Source organism: Bufo bufo, chromosome 5, assembly GCF_905171765.1.
Source record: "Bufo bufo chromosome 5, aBufBuf1.1, whole genome shotgun sequence".
NCBI lineage: Eukaryota > Metazoa > Chordata > Amphibia > Anura > Bufonidae > Bufo > Bufo bufo.
This window is the reverse complement of record NC_053393.1, coordinates 276678872-276699286: the sequence shown is the minus strand read 5'-3', so window position 1 is coordinate 276699286 and position 20415 is coordinate 276678872. Positions and strand designations below refer to the sequence as shown.

The 20415-nt window shown below is 48.7% G+C and overlaps 1 protein-coding gene across 2 annotated transcripts in view; it reads left to right on the top strand.

Moving 5' to 3' along the window:
• MTRR (5-methyltetrahydrofolate-homocysteine methyltransferase reductase) overlaps positions 1-20415 on the top strand; it is a 1123497-nt gene that overhangs the window by 1086088 nt on the left and 16994 nt on the right. The window lies entirely within an intron of this gene.

The window sequence follows — 20415 nt, the reverse complement described above, 5'->3', positions numbered from 1 at the left end:
GTAGGTGTGGATGATGTGCATATACTTTGGACATTTATAAAGATACAAGAATTTTGGCGGAAGGTAAATTAAAGAATAGAGGCACGTAATGGGTTTAGCGTTCCTAGAGAGTTTGAATTATGTATTTTTGGGGTGATGGATAAGATAGATAATTCTAAATATCGAGTTATAGCCTCTAAACTCCTATTTCAGGCTAGGAAGTACATTATTGGACACTGGGGAGATAGTGTGGCACCTACGGTCAAGGAATGGGAGAACCTTGCTAGAGTGTCGCTTGTCAGAGAGGAATTTCACCTGGTATCTACAAAAAAAACTTAGATTTGCTGGATTGTGGCAGAAATGGTTAAAATGATTAAAGATGAGGGGATGGCCAGTGCAGGGGATGGGACTTGGTGGTGGTGGGGGGCAGAGGGGAAGAAAGCGGGGGAAATATGTTTATTTTTATTTTTTCTCTCCCTCTACAGGGGGGAACAGGCAGCGGAAAATGTGGGTGGGTAATATGTAAAACTGTAGATATGCTGTTTTATAATGTAATACAATTAAAGTGATTGTTGAAGATTGTATGAAAATTTGCAAAAATAATAAAGATTAATAAAAAAATAAAAATAAAAATATTTTGTGGAAGCAGGTATATAGAACCCCCTTAATCAATATTTGGTTGAAGCAGGTATATCGCAACCCTCATTCTGTATTTTGTGGAAGCAGGTATATCAAACCCCTTAATCAGTATTTTGTGGAAGTAGGTATATCGCACCCCTCAATCAGTATTTTGTGGAAGCAGGTATATAGAACCCCTTAATTAATATTTGGTGGAAGCAGGTATATTGCACCCCTCAAAGCAAGAAATAGTAGGTGAGGACTAATGGACTAAAAGCTGCGGTGCCCTTAATGGGGTAGGTTCAAAACTACTTAACAGAAAATAAAACAAATAACGGGTACCGCGCTCTATCTAAAGCAATGTATGAGAGTGTTTGTAACCAAAATCAAAAAGCCAAGTTCAATATTCTGCTACAGAAGTGGATATCACAAGTCCGTATAACGTTTATGTATAGACAGATATTATAAAGTCTATATTCCACACGTGAATTTTCAGCAACACTTTGCCTTGCTGTGCATATACAAAGGCAGCTGTTCCACGTCTATAATCCACATGCAGTGGACCTGCTATCCGCCTCCAACATGTAGTCAGATCTTGCTTTGAAGCACCAACCGCTCACTCCAAACCGGTCTGGATTACCTTTATAAAGGACGAAGAAGATGGTGCAATACCCTCAAGACTTAGAGGTAAGAAAGTTTTATTCTACTTACAAGATGCACAGTTTTCACATGCGTATAAAATTGCCCGACCCGGGTTTCGCACTTAGCTTCATCAGGGGCTGCGGAAGCTAAGTGCGAAACCCGGGTCGGGCAATTTTATACGCATGTGAAAACTGTGCATCTTGTAAGTAGAATAAAACTTTCTTACCTCTAAGTCTTGAGGATATTGCACCATCTTCTTTGTCCTTTATAAAGGTAATCCAGACCAGTTTGGAGTGAGCGGTTGGTGCTTCAAAGCAAGATCTGACTACATGTTGGAGGCGGATAGCAGGTCCACTGCATGTGGATTATAGACGTGGGACAGCTGCCTTTGTATATGCACAGCAAGGCAAAGTGTTGCTGAAAATTCACGTGTGGAATATAGACTTTATAATATCTGTCTATACATAAACGTTATACGGACTTGTGATATCCACTTCTGTAGCAGAATATTGAACTTGGCTTTTTGATTTTGGTTACAAACACTCTCATACATTGCTTTAGATAGAGCGCGGTACCCGTTATTTGTTTTATATTGCACCCCTCAATCTGTATTTTGTGGAAGCAGGTGTATCGCAGGCCTCAATCAATATTTGGTGGAAGCAGGTATATCAATCCCCTTAATCAGTATTTGTGGAAGCAGGCATATAGAACCCCTTAATCAATATTTTGTAGAAGCAGGTATTTCGCACCCCTCAATCAGTATTTTGTGGAAGCAGGTATATAAAAAAAACCTTAATCAATATTTTGTGGAAGCAGGTATATCGCACCCATCAATCTGTATTTTGTGGAAGCAGGTATATCAATCCCCTTAATCAGTATTTTGTGGAAGCAGGTGTATCTCAAGCCTCAATCAATATTTGGTGGAAGCAGGTATATTAAACCCCTTAATAAGTATTTTGTCGAAGCAGGTATATCGCACCCCTCAATCAGTATTTTGTGAAACAGGTATATAGAACCCCTTAATCAATATTTTGTGGAAGCAGGTATATCTGTCACGGAACCATGAACCAGACGTACAACAAGAGATAAGTGAAAATAAGAAGGCTTTATTGAAAATAAAGCTGTAAAGCAAAAGTCCAAACGGATGGTGAAACCGAGCCGAGTCTTTGCGAAGCCAGAGGTCAGGAACCAGAAGGGTAGTCAGACGAAGCCAGGATCAGGAACCAGCAGGGTAGTCAGACGAAGCCAGGATCAGGAACCAGCAGGGTAGTCAGACGAAGCCAGGATCAGGAACCAGCAGGGTAGTCAGACGAAGCCAGGATCAGGAACCAGAAGCAGCAGCAGTCTTAGAAGCATGTGAACACAAGAGGACCAAGCAAGGAACTGAAGCCACAGACCTCCTATATATATGAGCTAGGCATCCAGCTCCTCCCAGGGGAAGGAGGAGCCGCAGGGTGGAAGGCTACAAGAAACCCAGAAACCAAGATGGCCGCCAGCACATGTCAAACGAAGGAGAGCAGCAAGCAGGTAAGACCATGACAGTACCTCCCCCTCAAGGGCCCCTCCTCCGCGGAGCACAAAACGGTTTCTGAGGGAAGCATGCGTGGAAGGCTCGGAGCAAGGCAGGAGCATGGACATCTGCGGAGGGAACCCAGGAACGCTCCTCTGGACCATAACCACGCCAATGGACCAAAAACTGCAACCGACCGCGGACCAGGCGTGAGTCCAGGATATTGCTCACCTCATATTCCTCACGATTGCCCACTTGGACCGGACGAGGCCGAGGAACCGAGGAAGTGAAACGATTACACACCAGTGGCTTCAACAGGGAGACATGAAACACGTTGGAGATCCGCATGCCAGGAGGAAGCGCAAGGGCATAGGCTACCGGGTTTACCCTGCGAAGCACTCGGAAGGGACCAACAAAGCGAGGCGCCAGCTTGGGAGTGGGCACTCGAAGGTTGAGGTTGCGGGTGGACAACCATACACGGTCTCCGACCTGGTAGGAAGGAGCAGGCGCTCGTCTGCGATCAGCCTGGAGTCTCTGGCGCTGCGCAGAGACCTCAAGGGACTTCTGGATCTGTACCCAAGAAGCACGTAGGACGGAAAGGTGATCCTCCACAGCCGGAATATCCTGGGGAGAGAATACCTCCGGTAACACGGCAGGTTGGAACCCATAATTGGCCATGAAGGGAGACGTCCCAGAGGAAGAGTTCACCGCCGTGTTCCTGGCAAACTCAGCCCAAGGCAGGAGGTCAACCCAATTGTCTTGGTGATCGGAGACATAGCAACGAAGGAATTGCTCCAAGGCCTGATTGGATCGTTCTGCGGCCCCATTGGACTGAGGGTGGTAGGCCGAGGAGAAGGAGAGATGAATCCCCAACTGGGAGCAAAAGGCGCGCCAGAACCTGGACACAAACTGACTCCCCCGATCCGACACAATCTCCTTAGGCAAACCGTGCAACCGGAAGACCTCCCTGGCAAAAATCGTGGCCAACTCTTGTGCAGAGGGTAACTTCTTGAGAGGAACACAGTGGCACATTTTGGAAAACCGATCCACAATCATGAGAATGACCGTATGGCCTCGGGATGCAGGGAGGTCCACAATGAAATCCATCCCCAGGTGTGACCATGGGCGCTCCCCGGTGGCTATGGGTTGCAGAAGGCCCAACGGAAGGTGCCGAGGGGACTTACTCTGGGCACAAACGGAGCATGCCGCTACATATGCGGCGATGTCGGAACGTAGGGAAGGCCACCAGAACAGACGTGAAACAGCCCAGGACAGCTGATTCTTTCCAGGATGCCCCGCGGTCTTGGAGTTATGGTAGGTTCGCAACAACCGAGTGTGCAACTCCTCAGGCACAAAACATCTGCCGTTGGGTCTCCCAGAGGGAGCACCAGATTGAGCCGCCAAAATCTGCTCACCCAGGGGAGAGGTCAGGCTGGTGCGAATGGCGGCCAGGATCTGATTCGGAGGTATGACCGAAGTCGGAATCGACTCCTCCCTGGACAGCTCGGAGTACTGCCGTGATAAGGCATCCGCCCTGATGTTCTTGGAACCGGGTAGGTAGGAGACCACGTAATTAAAACGTGACAAGAACAGAGCCCATCTGGCCTGACGTGGTGTCAATCTCTTGGCCTCAGAAAGGTAGGTCAGATTCTTGTGGTCCGTCAGGATGAGAACCGGAACCACCGAACCCTCGAGCAAGTGCCTCCATTCTTTAAGGGCCTGCACGATGGCCAATAACTCCCTGTCACCAATCTGATAGTTGCACTCCGCGGAAGACAGTTTCCGGGAGTAAAACCCACAAGGAAGCAGAGGACCCTCTGGTGTTCTACGCTGAGACAGAAGGGCGCCTACTCCCGTCTCAGACGCGTCCACCTCGAGGACAAAGGGCAACCCAGGGTTGGGATGCGACAGAATCGGAGCCGACACAAAGGCGGACTTTAGGGCCTCAAAAGCTCGGATGGCCTCGAGCGGCCAGACCTGGGAATTACTGCCCTTCCTGGTCAGATCCGTGAGAGGCTTGGCCAGCATGGAAAAGTCCCTGATGAACTTCCGATAATAATTGGCGAAGCCCAAAAAGCGCTGCAGGGAACGAAGACCACTGGGCTGGGGCCACTGTAAGACAGCCGAAACCTTCTCAGGATCCATGGAGAACCCCTCAGCGGAAATGATGTAACCTAAGAAGGTTACCTGGGATCGGTGAAATTCGCATTTCTCAAGCTTACCGAACAGCTTGTTCTCTCGTAACCGTTGCAACACTCGTCTGACATCCAGAATGTGGGCCTCCATGGATTCAGAATATACCAAGATGTCATCCAAATAGACTACCACACACTGCTGCAACAGGTCACGGAAAACATCGTTGATGAATTCCTGAAAGACTGCGGGCGCATTGCACAACCCAAAGGGCATAACCAAGGATTCGTAATGACCGGTCCTGGTGTTAAACGCGGTCTTCCACTCATCGCCCGCCTTGATCCTTACCAGGTTATATGCCGCCCTCAGGTCGAGTTTGGTAAAGACCGTGGCCCCTTTAAGGCGATCGAACAGCTCGGAAATCAAGGGTATCGGGTAAGCGTTCTTGATCGTGATGCGATTGAGACCCCTGTAATCGATGCAAGGCCTCAACTCACCGCCCTTCTTTTTCACAAAGAAAAATCCAGCCCCTGCCGGGGACGAGGATTTGCGAATGTGTCCGCGTGAAAGCGCCTCCCTCACGTACTCCTCCATGGCCTCATTCTCCGCTACCGACAGTGGATAGACTTTGCCACGAGGAGGAACGGCACCAGATTGTAACTCTATGGCACAATCGTATGGGCGGTGCGGAGGTAGGGCAACCGCGCGCACCTTATCGAATACATCCCGGTACTCCTCGTATTCAGGAGGCAACAGAGAGTCCGAGGAAGTACACAGCAACTTGACAGACCCATGGATGCAACTAGCCCCACACTGCGGTGACCACGAGAGGATCTCGACCGATCTCCAATCGAAAGTCGGATTATGCTTCTGGAGCCAGGGGTACCCCAAGACCACCGAGTAGTGTGGAGACGAAATAACCTGGAGGCAGACCGACTCTCTGTGAACGGCACCAATGGCTATCCCCACTGGAAGGGTCTCATGAGTCACGTGTGGCGGCAGAAGGGGTCTGCCGTCTATCGCCTCAAGAGCCAGTGGGGAACCTCGAGCCTGCAGAGGAATGGAATTGGCGGCAGCGAAGACACTATCAATGAACAAACCACCAGCACCAGAGTCCACCAACGCCTGGGTCGTCACCGAGCCCCCGACCCAGGAGAGGACAACAGTGATCAGTGGTTTGTCAACACGGGAAACCGGGGACGAGGAGACTCCACCCAAGATCTGCCCCCGACAGGATCTCAGGGTACGAGCGTTTCCCGGACGGTTCGGACATGCCAACCGAAAATGCCCACCGAGACCACAGTACATGCATCGGCCCTCGCGTCTCCGGAGTGCCCTCTCCCCCTCGGACAGGCGAGCAAACCCCAGCTGCATGGGTTCACCCCCAGACAAGTCATCCCCAGGAGGCGTGGGAGGAGAGGGAGGCACGGGTGGGACAGCAAACGTAGGCACCAATCTGTTAGAAGACCTCCGCAGGTTCTCCTTAAAGGAAGGTCTCTCCCTGAGTCTGGTGTCAATCAAAATCAGGAAAGAAATAAGAGACTCGAGCTCAACTGGTAGGTCCTTAGCTGCAACCTCATCCTTCAAGGCATCCGAGAGACCATGAGAGAAAGCAGCGACCAGAGCCTCATTATTCCAGCCCACCTCTGCTGCCAGGGTACGAAACTCAATGGCGTATTCAGCTACGGATCGTGAACCCTGTCTGATGGACATAAGGAGCTTCGCAGCAGAGGCAGCACGAGCCGGCACATCGAATACCTTCCGAAGAGAAGCAACAAAACCGGAAAACTCGGCAACCACCGGATTGTTGTTCTCCCATAAAGGGCTGGCCCAGGCCAAGGCCTTGTCCGAGAGCAGCGAGATCAAGAAGCCCACCTTTGATCTCTCAGTAGGAAAGGCATGTGGCAGCAACTCGAAATAAATGCCCACCTGGTTAAGGAAACCTCGGCACTGAGTTGGCTCTCCCCCAAAGCGCTGTGGAAGAGGGGCAGAACCGGTCATACCCCGAAACACCGCAGGCGCAACAACAGGTGTCGGGGTAGACTCTGGCGCAACAACCGGAGCGGCAGTAGGAGCGAGCCCAGGAGCGACAACCGACCCATCGGCAACGGGAGCGAAATGAGCCGTGCGTTCAAGCAGGGTTTGCAACGCCACAGCGAACCGACCCAACAGGTGATCCTGCTGATCAAGTCTGGCAACCAGCGTGGGTAGCGAGGATGGCCCTGTACCGTCAGAATTCATGGCTTGGTCCTAATGTCACGGAACCATGAACCAGACGTACAACAAGAGATAAGTGAAAATAAGAAGGCTTTATTGAAAATAAAGCTGTAAAGCAAAAGTCCAAACGGATGGTGAAACCGAGCCGAGTCTTTGCGAAGCCAGAGGTCAGGAACCAGAAGGGTAGTCAGACGAAGCCAGGATCAGGAACCAGCAGGGTAGTCAGACGAAGCCAGGATCAGGAACCAGCAGGGTAGTCAGACGAAGCCAGGATCAGGAACCAGCAGGGTAGTCAGACGAAGCCAGGATCAGGAACCAGAAGCAGCAGCAGTCTTAGAAGCATGTGAACACAAGAGGACCAAGCAAGGAACTGAAGCCACAGACCTCCTATATATGAGCTAGGCATCCAGCTCCTCCCAGGGGAAGGAGGAGCCGCAGGGTGGAAGGCTACAAGAAACCCAGAAACCAAGATGGCCGCCAGCACATGTCAAACGAAGGAGAGCAGCAAGCAGGTAAGACCATGACAATATCGCACCCCTCAATCAGTATTTTGTGGAAGCAGGGATATAGAACCCTTTAATCAGTATTTGGTTGAAGCCGGTATATCGCACCCCTCAATTTGTATTTTGTGGAAGCAGGTATATCAAACTCCTTAATCAGTATTTTGTGGATGCAGGTATATTGCACCTCTCAATCAGTATTTTGTGGAAACAGGTATATAGAACCCCTTAATCAATATTTGGTGGAAGCAGGTATATCGCACCCCTCAATCTGTATTTTGTGGAAGCAGGTATATCGCACCCCTCAATCAGTATTTTGTGGAAGCAGGTGTATCGCAGGCCTCAATCAGTATTTGGTGGAAGCAGGTATATCAATCCCCTTAATCAGTATTTTGTGGAAGCAGGTGTATCGCAGGCCTTAATTAATATTTGGTGGAAGCTGGTATATCAATCCCCTTAAGCAGTATTTTGTGGAAGCAGGTATATAGGACCCCTTAATCAATATTTGATGGAAGCAGGTATATCACAACCCTCAATCTGTATTTTGTGGAAGCAGGTATTTCAAACCCCTTATTCAGTATTTTGTGGAACCAGATATATCGCACCCCTATATCAAGCTTCTTAATCAGTATTTTGTGGAAGCAGGTATATAGAACCCCTTAATCAGAATTTGGTGGAAGCCGGTATATCGCACCCCTCAATCTGTATTTTGTGGAAGCAGGTATATCAAACTCCTTAATCAGTATTTGGTGGAAGCCGGTATATCGCACCCCTCAATCAGTATTTTGTGGAAGCAGGGTATATAGAACCCCTCAATCAGTTTTATTTGGGGCAACAGGTATATCACACCCGTTGCAAATAGTTGTTCCAATAGCGCTTGTTCCTCAATATACCTGCGGTATTGCAGCAGAACCGCACACAACTGCTGCACAATACAAATGCACTATAATATACTTTCTATTTTAGAAAGTATATTATAAGTATATCACACCCCTCAGTATATCACACCTATCGATAGCACACCTATACCAGGACTTAAAAGTACTTTTGTGGCCCTATTAGCTAGCGTTTGGTGTCTCTAACAGTATGTCCCTGCTCCACAAAGCAACCTCTCCCTACATTGGCCAAACACAGAATGTAAAATTGCTGCCAGATCGGGTCCTGTTATAGGGTGGGGGGGGGGAGTGTCCATTTGCTGAAATGTCTAAATTGGCTGTCCTGTCCCACCTGATGTGTGTATCATGGATCAAAGTTCGGCACAATACAAAAGAATATGGCGCCGGCGGACATAGCCATATGTTTGCATGTTCGGCGAATCGCGATTGCGCAACGACCGCCGGGCGAACTGCAAGGCCATCTCTAATCAAAAGTCCTCTCATGAAGGACTTGTGTGTCTCCCACAAAATAGCCTCCGACATACCTGGTGTCGAGTTGGTATGAAAAAAAAGGATTGAAGCTGCTGCGTGAGAGACTGAACATCATCTAGGTTGTCCAAGAGTGTCTTATTGAGTCGCCAGGTCCACTCCTTTCTGGGTAGGTCCTGTAATCGCAGATGTCTAAACACCAGAAAATGATCTGAGAAAGTGGAGGGGCCTATTCTAGTCTGAGTTAGCACAGGAAGGAAGCTATCATATATGAAAAGCTAGTCCAATCTTTGGTGTGATCTGTGTGGAGTCGAATAAAAAGTATAATTAGCATCTGTAGGATGCATCTTGAAAACTAAATGCCATGAAAATAACAGAAGAAAAAAAACAACATATTAAAGGATATGTTAGTGAGGTTTAAGAGAGGGAGTGTCATCCTGATCCGAGACACGGTTTGTCCATCCTCCTTATTATCAATATCCATATATATTTAAAGGAGTTTGATTATAATAAAATCAGATAGAAAAGGCAGAACTTAGTATGGTGGTTATATACAACCTATCAGAGCTCATCTTGGGTAAGGAAGACAGAGTGCACATTGTGCCGCCGTCACCGCTACAGCGCACACCAGATGAAGTATGGGTATCTAAAGACAAGTCAGCAGCGCCGTACAAGTCACAGCTAGCCCACATCGAGAGGCCCCTATCCAGTGTGCCCCCTAGCACGGACCACTGCACCATATCCGTCGGTTCATGTTTACATAAGGGGAAAACGTAAGAAAAGAAAAAGTACGTTAAACTCTATAACTATGCATTGAAGACTATAAAACATGAATCAGAAGTAAAGTGAGCAAAAGAGTCACTCAATTAGCCTAGTCCTACGCAGGTAAGAGATATACTTAAGTGATACAGTTCCGATCGTCTGTTCCCAGCTCTTCAGGGGGTCGGGGTACGAGTCCCATTCAAGAAGGGTGACATCACAGTTGTAGATGATATTGTATAAAAGTAGATGACAGTCAAGTGTCCAGTTCTTTAGTGCCTCTCACGCTGTTCCTCTTCTGCTTAGATGTTTTCACACGAGACGCCACTGACCATGGTTCCGCCTGCAGCAGATATGGAAGGACGACATCTGACGGTATAGGCATCCAAGATGGGAGTTTCATAGGGGGTATACCCAGACGTGGCCAAGCTTCTGCTAGATCATCCAGTGTATGGATCTGGATTCTGCATCCATCTTTCAGTATTGATAGCCCAAAGGGATATAGCCAGGTGTAGGGGAGTTGCATTTCTCTGCGCTTTTGAAGCAGAGGATGGAGTATACACCGTTTGGCGAGTGTGGTAGGAGAAATATCCTGAAATAATTGTATCAGGTAGCGTGGTCCCTGCTGGCCTTCAGGATAGCTGAGGTGTCTACGAAGCTCAGGAGGCCACAGATCATGTCTCTGGCAGGTTATCCCTCTTTAAGGCATCAGGCACAATGCTCTGTGGATTTGTTCCACTACTATTTTAAAAGCTCTGTCGGCCCAGAGTAGCTGCGCCACTCCGTTTAGGGTTTCTGTACCATATACGTAGCTCAAGGAGTCCCTTTATTCTAATGTTCTTGTGTCTACTCCTGTTCTCCATATCTTTTTTAATTAAAGTAAAAGCCTTATTCAGTTGGGTTTCTTGGGCTCTGATCATGTGTTCCGCCATATCGCAGAAATTAAAGAGGACCTTTCATTACAATAAAAAATCTAAACTAAGTTTTTTTATTTCCCAGGCTGTGAGCTGAGTGCTGCGATTGGCCAGCACTCCAGCCTGGGAGAAGGAGACGCCCAGGAGAACAAGAACAGGCTCCCCCCGGTGGAGCCGAAAATCTGAAGATACCGGAGCCTATACTGGGAGAACGGAGAGGCGCCCAGGGATAATAGTAAGTGCAGGGAGATCCCTGGGCGCCGCTCTCCATGTCAGCATACTTAGTTTAGATTTTTTATTGTAATGAAAGGTCCTCTTTAAGTAAGTTCGACATTACTGATTCCATGTGATCAACCCGGTGACCTATTGTTTTCAGGTTGTTTTTAATCTCTGAAAGGTCCTGGATCACTGGTCTATTTCAGGAAAGCTTTAGTGATCGGCTCATGGTCTTCTGCAGCCGCAGCCTCCATGATCCCTGTGTCTGCATCAGAGTCATCTTCCACATCAGTGTAGGGAAGCGGCGCCATTTTATGTCACCGGCCAGGGTTAAGGGCTGACTTCTTATGAAGGAATTTATCCATGTCCGCTTGGTTTCTGGATGTCCAGGTAGAAATCGCTTGCTCACAGGACTTGTCTTTGCAGATCTTTACCATAGAGAGCTGGAAATAACTGCTTCTGGTGATGGATCCGTTATGCAGCCCATAGACTTCTATTATGCCATTATGAATAATGGAATGCCTCTAAAGTGGTAACCGAATCCATAACGCAATTCACCTTTTACCAGTAAACGAATCGCAAACTAGTTTCATAACCGGAAATTCGCTCATCTCTAGGTATTACATTTTTTGTAACATAAGGTGACAAAAAAATTGTTGTTTTAGCACAGTTAATTTTTTTACGGCGTTCAGGTGACGGGGTGGGTCATGTGATATTTTTTATAGAGACAGTTGTTACGGATGCAGCAATACCCAATATGTCTGTTTTTTTATATATATTTTTTTTACAATTTTATATATTTTATTATGGGGCGAGAAGAGTGATTTGTGTCCGAAAACACACGATAGGGTACCTCTTTGGCGCACAGGGACGACCACAGTTTCAGGTTTTTAGGTATAAATACTATTTATTGTTCAGTCAACTGAACAATAAATAGTATTTATACCTAAAAACCTGAAACTGTGGTCGTCCCTGTGCGCCAAAGAGGTACCCTATCGTGTGTTTTCGGACACAAATCACTCTTCTCGCCCCAAACAATCCCTAGGAGTTTTTGGCAACTCCATCCAAAGGGACTGAACGGGTACCGGCAGCACGGACCTCCCTCACCCTCCCAACCTATTGTGTGTCTAACCTGTTGTGCGCTTACACCTGCACAACACCCATAGGTGAGCACATTCAATCCATCACATTTATCTGCGTATCATCGCTTACTACCCTATGAGCGCCTCTCCCTTTTCTCTTTTGCCATAATTGCTATATATTTTATTATGGGAAAGGGGCTTTTTTTTTTTACTTGAAACTTTATTTTTTTTATTATGAAAAACACTTATTTTTAACTTTTACTCTGGGACTTCAACTTATGGTGGTCTGATCTCCTCTGCAATGCATTACAATACATCCTGTATTGTAATGCATTACATGTCAGCTTTTACACTGACAGCTTTTAAGGGGTTGGATCTCACAGGCTTTCCTAGAAGGCAAGTTCCTTTAAAGATTTGAGCAGAATTATCAATTATCACAGATTCTGCCACCAAGTGTTTGCTATGTAAAACAGCAGGCACCCTTCAGCTACCATGCCTACTCAGCTCCTGAGTCTGAGCATCTTTAAAGATGCAACATCCACCATACATATATGGCAGATGTTGTCAAGGAGTTAAATTTCTCACCTGTCTTCCAGAGTGACAGTATAGGAACAGTGAGGTTGGTTTTGTCTAGAATATTTGGGCTTCTAAGAGAATTTTGCTCAACCCCCAAATATTTCTAAGAGCTTATGTTGTCTACCAAAACAACCCTTACTCTAAACCCAATACACAGGAAACCACAAAAAATGTGTAGGAAAAAAAGTCCCATAGCTACCCAAAACAGAATACTTACATAAATGCTACTTTTCACTTATTCAGTACTGTTACTCTACTGTTAATTGGTTAAGGACCTTTGATGATATCATCACATATCCTTGAGTGCTCCTACCCTTGGAACTGCATCCTTATTAGTGCTGTGTCCGGTACTCTTAGGTGAGTAAGGACCTGTCATGACATCGTCACAAATCCTTGAGCACTCCTAACCTTGGAATTGCACTGATTACCTGTACTTTCAGAGGGTTAAGGACCTGGAATGATCGGCTAATGTGTGCATTCCCAAATCCTTTCCCAGCCAATGGCTGAAAGTCCCAGGGTATTTAAAGCAGAGGGTCCTTGAGCTTTAGGTTCCCTAGTAACCAGCAAAGGTGTTTAATAGTTTATTGTTACTGCAATTTACCTGCATGTATCCTGCATTTCTTTTGTGTGCCTGTGTTCCTATGCTTTAAGTTCTGTTTCCATCCTGCCTGTGTGCTCCTACACTTTCAAGTCCAGATTCCATTTGTGTTTAGATTAACCAAGTCTGTCTTCTCTCTGTGCTCCAGTCAAGATACCTGCCTGTCTTATGTGTGCCACACAACTACCCCGCCTGCAAGTCTTTTTAACCGTGTGCTGCCTGAAACAAAAATAAAACAGCATTCAAGCCTTGGTGCCTGTTCAGACTATACTTGCGATTCTCCTGTGTTTTTTCTGCGTTTTCTATATCGAGAGTCCAGTGGGTCAGCTTCCTACTACACCAGGACTATCCCAGGACATAGCAATCTGGTTGCTAACCCGCAATCAAGTCTATATCCTCATATAGAGGTTAAAGAATCAATACCGTTGAAGCGCCAGAATGATGCCCTTACGTTTAGCCCTACACCAAACCATTTAGTTGGCACAGTGTGTTCACACTCGCTGATCCATAACGCAAATATTTGGAAACATTCCATTTTTTTTATTTCTCTGCATTTACAACAGTCATACCACAAAGAATTGAAGACTGAATAACTCCCTCCCCCTTACAATGCACGGCGCCCCGATGCTGAGCATACTAACCTGGTTCTCGACGCTGGTTTCCTCCCAGATTGCTGCACGTGACACAAGGGGGCAGGTCATCGCCACGGCCTGCTATTGGCTGCACCCCCTCCGTCTCCGGATGTTGTTTTATGCAGTCCAGGGAGATGTGAAGACTGCCGTGGAGCATTCCGGGAGGAAACCGGCGTCTGGGACCAGATAAGTATGCTCAGTATCACAGGGCCGGGCATTGTAGGGAGGTTATTCAGTCTTGGATAACCCCTTCAATGATTAACATTTACCATGTGTCTGCTTTATGTTGCCATTATTTTGTAAATGTTATTTGCTGTTAGAAGGCTTATAAGTTTAGCAGCAATTTTTAATTTATTTTTATTTATTTTTAAACCAATTCAGTTTTGCAAACCCTATGTGAGGAATATGGATTAATATTTACTGTCAGCCATGTCCTCACACCCCCATTTGCTGACAGATAGCGGAGGTAGTGAACTCCACAGGAGGGCCCTGCTTCAAAGCCCCAGGCCTGATTGTCATCTGATGCACCTCTCGGCATGTTCAGTGTACATGCAAAATTAGTTTCTACCCCCCAGCCACCTGAGTGTCAGATGGCAAGGAAGAAAGCCCCCCTTCCCCCAGGGGGTCCAGGCTTCAAGGAGAAGGCCACACCTCACCTCCACCAGTTTGGAGCCAACTGAATCCTGCAGGAAAACCCCCAGCAGGGGGTATCCGCCTTTGCCCCGGATCAATGAGACCTCCCAGACATGTTGGCACATACCTTTCATAAGGAATTATGAACCGCCTGGCCATCGCAGGCGCAAACCGGATACATATTTGTGTCCCGGTGGCCACGAGGTACGTTCCCATGGTCTTAGGTTAATGGGACGAGGTTAGGGTAGGGAGATATCCGTATCTCCCCATAGAAACCACATAACGGTACCAGGTTTGGGCTCTACTTGTAGCCGGAACCCAGGCAGGTCCATTGGTCCCAGAACCATCTTCCTATGACCCTCTGGTCTGGAGCTATGAATCCTAAAGGGTTTTGTGGGTCATTTGCTGCCAGCCCAGAAGAGGGGGAGTGGACCCCTCCCTGAGGCCGGGAGGAGAGGGGCTGGCTACAGGTTAAAAGTCTGGTGCCAGCAAGTAGGCGCGACTTTCTCTGAAGAGGGGTCACATCCTACAAATGTGTTTAGAGGGACCCAGGAAATAGCTAAGATCGCGGCCCTTCATGTGGACTCCAGCAAAGAACATCTCACAACTAAAAGGAACTTTCATCTTATCCGGTAACTGACTTTTACACTGCTTAACCCTGTTGTAACCATATAACCTGTAATCTGTAACCTCAGACCACTGTATATATTGTCTGTGTATATTGTGTTATATCTAGTGTGCCCATACGGCGATTAAATCTATAATTTAATCTTGTGCTATCTTGTATCTCGATCACGAATCCCCATGTGCGTGTTTTGGCCTAGTTATAAGCTACCGCGGGTTGGTTTCTGACCCTATATAATCCCGTTAGCGGACCGGGCTTATATCAAACTAGAACTGGTGGCAGATACCAGTGAGGAGTCGCTGTTTCACTGCGGCAGTGAAAAGGCTCTCTCAGGTTGTTGCCTCTCTGTGCCCGCGTGGACAGGAGGTGTGTGTAAGCTATACCAACCTGACCTTACGTGCTCCACTGGAGGGTGTAACTTCACGTTTTTGGTAGACCCGTGACCATACCACGTCTCGTGAGCTCGACGTAGTTGGCGTCAAGTGGGCACGAGGTGTGGTATTAATCACATATTGGTGGCAGCGGTGGGATCGAGATACTAGTGTGTGTGAGTGTGAGACCCATACTCCCAGACACTAAAGACGACCAGCAGTAGCTCTTGCCGCTGGAGTCTTAAGATCAGCTCAACACTAGACAGTCTGAGTGCAGATACAATAAGGTGTGTGGGCATCAGGTTGCAGTCGGTGTCAGTGACCATCCGTTGCAATGACGGCCAGTATCACAAGGAGCAAAGCTAGGGAGATGGCCGATGCTTTGAATGGTGGCGGAAAGGAGGTGGAAGGCGAGGGGGAGCACAGCCAAAGCTCCCCAAGGAGCCAGTCGCCAGAGGTGAGGTCCGCGGTGGCCCTCACTCCACCTGCCCATCCCCCCAGCCAAGCTGGCTCAGCTGCTCTCCTACAAGCTGCCATGGACCATCTCCAGGCTGGAGACCAGGCAGCATCTGAGCTCCTCCTGGCGGCTGCAGAGCGTCGCGAGCGAGCAGAGGCTGCAGAGCGTCGCGAGAAAGCACAGGCCGAGCGTGAGCACCAGCTACAAATGCTCAAGCTAAAGCTTCAATTCCAGCAGCCCTCCCCAGCCCAATGTGAGTCTCCAGAGGTCCGGATTCCCAAACTGCGGGCGGAGGACTTTCCCCTACTGGACAAAGATGGGGACCTGGACACTTTTTTGTTGGCATTTGAGACAGCCTGCCATCAGTACCAGCTGCCAGAAGACCAGTGGGTCAGATTCCTCACACCACGGCTCAGGTGAAAAGCCCTTGAAATCTTCGGGTACTTCGGGTAACTTAACCCCTGAGTCGTACCGGAAAAGGCTCAGGAATTTGCACCGGGGTTCTACTCAGAGCTGGGCCGATCACATGCGGGCCTTGCTGAGAGCGGTCGACCAATGGACCACCGGGTTGGAGCTCTCCACCGTCCAGCAGCTGAAGGAGCTCATCGCCACAGAACAGTTCTTATGGAACTGCCCAGAGGATCTCCAGCAGTACCTCAGTCACCGGAAAGCCAAAGGGGGCCTCCGCAACAGCAGCCCTGGCCGATGAATACACCAACAACAGGACTTCAGAGGCCCGGAAACCTGTCGGCTGGAGAGGGAGTAAGACGCACGCTGCAGCTGCTACCCCTGCCCCTAGGCCCAAGTGGGCACCGGCCCCTGCTGCACTTTCCACGTCGGTGGGGGAACCCCGCCTGTGTCACCTGTGTAAGCAGCCAGGACACTTCAAAGCCATGTGTCCCCAGCGCCCGAGGGATCCGTCCCAGTCATCAACCCGGAAACCGTCCACTGTGTTGTGTGTGGGTGGGGGTGGTAGGAGGTCCCTTGACAATGTTCAACCGGTCACCGTGGGCCAGGTCGTGGCCATGGGACTTAGAGACACCGGCGCTGAAATGACACTGGTACGGCCTGAACTGGTGGCACCCCATGATTTACTGCCCGGGAGATCCCTCATTGTCTCCGGGATTGGAGGAGTAGAACCGGCGCTGCCCGTCGCCAAGGTCTATTTGGACTGGGGCGCTGGTCGAGGAGTAAGGGAGGTGGGGGTATCCGCAAATATCCCCGCCAGTGTTTTGCTGGGGACAGACCTGGGGCGGCTTGTGTCTAAGAATGGGGCCAATGTCCGATTCCCCAGAATGTGATGTACCTGTAATGCGCCCCCCTGATGATACTATGAATGTACCTACCATGCCTGTTTTTGGGGATGTGGGGGTGGGGGATGTAATGAGTGCCTCTCCCCTTAGTGGGGAGGGGGTCATTCCTGCCTTCTGGGCTGAAACCCCAGGCTGTGGCCAGCAAGCCTGCTGGACCCTGTTGTCCTCCAGTGTGGTGACTGAGGGGACAAGTAGGGGGCAGACAGCTGCGGGGGGGGGGGGGGATGCAAATGAGGTCAGGGCTGTCCCAGGAGAAGTAGGGCTGCCAGGTGAAGCCTCAGCGCAGGGTTCCTCCCCCACTGGGATGTCAGAGGGCCAGGTTAGTCCGTCTGGACTGGCGACTTGGTCGGGAGCCGAGGGAAAGCAGGCACTACCAGCAGTGGCAGTGGCCATAGCTGCTGTCACGCGCAGTGGGAGTGCTGGGGCCCTAGGGGCCCCTCAGGGGTCTGATGGCTTTACCCCTTCCGACCAAGTGGCTGCCGAGTCAGAGGGAGGCCAGGAGACAGGTCCCGGGGATTCTCGTCTATTCTGGCCACGTCCAGTCAGGAGTTTCAGGCAACGTTAGCGACTGACGCCAGCCTGAACGCTCTCAAGGAGCAAGCGGAAGAGCCCCTTCGGACTCAGACCTCGAGCGGATGGTCTGGGACCAAGGACGGCTGTACCGGGTCACAGTCCAGCCGGGCTCACGGGAGGCGTGGCCTAGGGACCGACAGCTAGTGGTACCCTATCAGTTCAGGACAGAGTTGTTGCAGGTTGCGCATGAGATTCCGATGGCTGGACACCTAGGGATCGCTAAGACAAGGGCCAGATTAGCCCAGCATTTCTACTGGCCAGATAGGGGCTGATGTGGTTGCCTACTGCCGTTCATGTGACACCTGCCAGCGGGTGGGGAAGGCGGGGCGGCACCCAAAAGCCCCACTGGTAACGCTGCCCATAATTGAAGAGCCTTTCAGGAGGGTGGCTGTGGATCTCATTGGACCTCTGTCCATTCCCAGCAGCTCCGGGAAACGCTTCATATTGATGGTAGTAGACTATGCCACCCGGTACCCGGAGGCGGTAGCCTTGTCATCCATTCGGGCCGACAAGGTGGCTACTGCCTTGCTGGAGATTTTCTCCAGAGTGGGCTTTCCCCAGGAAATGCTCACCGACCGGGGGACCCAGTTCATGTCGCAATTGATGGAGTCCCTCTGTAGGCAAACACAGGTGCAACATCTGGTGACCAGCCCGTACCACCCACAGACAAACGGCCTGTGTGAACGATTTAATGGCACCTTAAAGCGGATGCTTTTTTTTTTTTTTTTATAAATATATTTTATTTTTCAAGAGATAAAGTACAGCAATCTTTTATTTCAATATCACAACACAATGAAGTAGGAATACATTAATAAATTCATCTCATCTGAGTTTCCATTTTATTTATAAACCCCCCTGTCCCTCCCTCCACCCCCCCTTTTTCTTTCCGCGGGGCTGCCGTGTCTACATCTTTGTCATTGTTTCCAGTTACCCCCTTTCTTTTCCGCAGAACTGCCGCATCTACCTCGACTGTCGTTATTTCCAGTTACCCCAGATCCGCAGCCAGACTGCCTTTTTCCCTGCTGTTTGGGCTAGAATATGTTCGTACTGCCTAACCCTATTCATCCACTCCATCCACTCCTGAAAACTGGGGTATTTCATGGTGCCCCAGTGTTTAACAATTATTATTTTGGCTAGTGCGATGCCCCGAAACCACAGTATCTGCTCAGTTTTGTTTTTGTCTGTCTCTGGGAGCGATCCTACAATTTCCTGAATATTTTAATCCAATATTCATTTATCCCTGGGCATTCCCACAGCAGATGTTTATAGTTTCCTCTGTCTTTGTTACATTTATAGCAGTTCTGTTTCCTATCTTTATAAATGGTATGCAGTAATGCTGGTGTGTAATAGAGGCGGTGTATGATTTTCAAAAGGATCCATGCATGGGCGGGTGACACAGTCGATCTTTTAATATTTCTGTACACAGTGTTCCACATAATAGGTTCCCCTTTATGTAGGTCTCTTTCCCATTTAGCCTCACCCCTAAATGTGATCATTTTTGTATGTTCATATTTTAACTTAGCGTAGATGTGTGATATAGAAGTATTAAATGTCATATCTTGACAGAAATCTAAAAAAGTGTTCCTTACTATCTTCAAATTCTTATTCTCCGTGTGATATATAGCGTGACGTAGTTGTTCATATCGAAATTTATCAGTAAATCCTAATTTAACGTCTGGTAATATTTCATTTAAGGGCTTAATCAGTCCTTGATGAAAAACTTGTGCAATTAAATACACTGCTCAAAAAAATAAAGGGAACACTTAAACAACGCAATGTAACTCCAAGTCAATCACACTTCTGTGAAATCAAACTGTCCACTTAGGAAGCAACACTGAGTGACAATCAATTTCACATGCTGTTGTGCAAATGGGATAGACAACAGGTGGAAATTATAGGCAATTAGCAAGACACCCCCAATAAAGGAATGGTTCTGCAGGTGGTGATCACAGACCACTTCTCAGTTCCTATGCTTCCTGGCTGATGTTTTGGTCACTTTTGAATGCTGGCGGTGCTTTCACTCTAGTGGTAGCATGAGACAGAGTCTAGAACCCACACAAGTGGCTCAGGTAGTGCAGCTTATCCAGGATGGCACATCAATGCGAGCTGTGGCAAGAAGGTTTGCTGTGTCTGTCAGCGTAGTGTCCAGAGCATGGAGGCGCTACCAGGAGACAGGCCAGTACATCAGGAGACGTGGAGGAGGCTGTAGGAGGGCAACAACCCAACAGCAGGACCGCTACCTCCGCCTTTGTGCAAGGAGGAACAGGAGGAGCACTGCCAGAGCCCTGCAAATTGACCTCCAGCAGGCCACAAATGTGCATGTGTCTGCTCAAACGGTCAGAAACAGACTCCATGAGGATGATATGAGGGCCCGACGTCCACAGGTGGGGGTTGTGCTTACAGCCCAACACCGTGCAGGACGTTTGGCATTTGCCAGAGAACACCAAGATTGGCAAATTCGCCACTGGCGCCCTGTGCTCTTCACAGATGAAAGCAGGTTCACACTGAGCACATGTGACAGACGTGACAGAGTCTGGAGACGCCGTGGAGAACATTCTGCTGCTTGCAACATCCTCCAGCAATGCCAGCATGACCGTTTTGGCATTGGGTCAGTAATGGTGTGGGGTTGCATTTCTTTGGAGGGCCGCACAGCCCTCCATGTGCTCGCCAGAGGTAGCCTGACTGCCATTAGGTACCAAGATG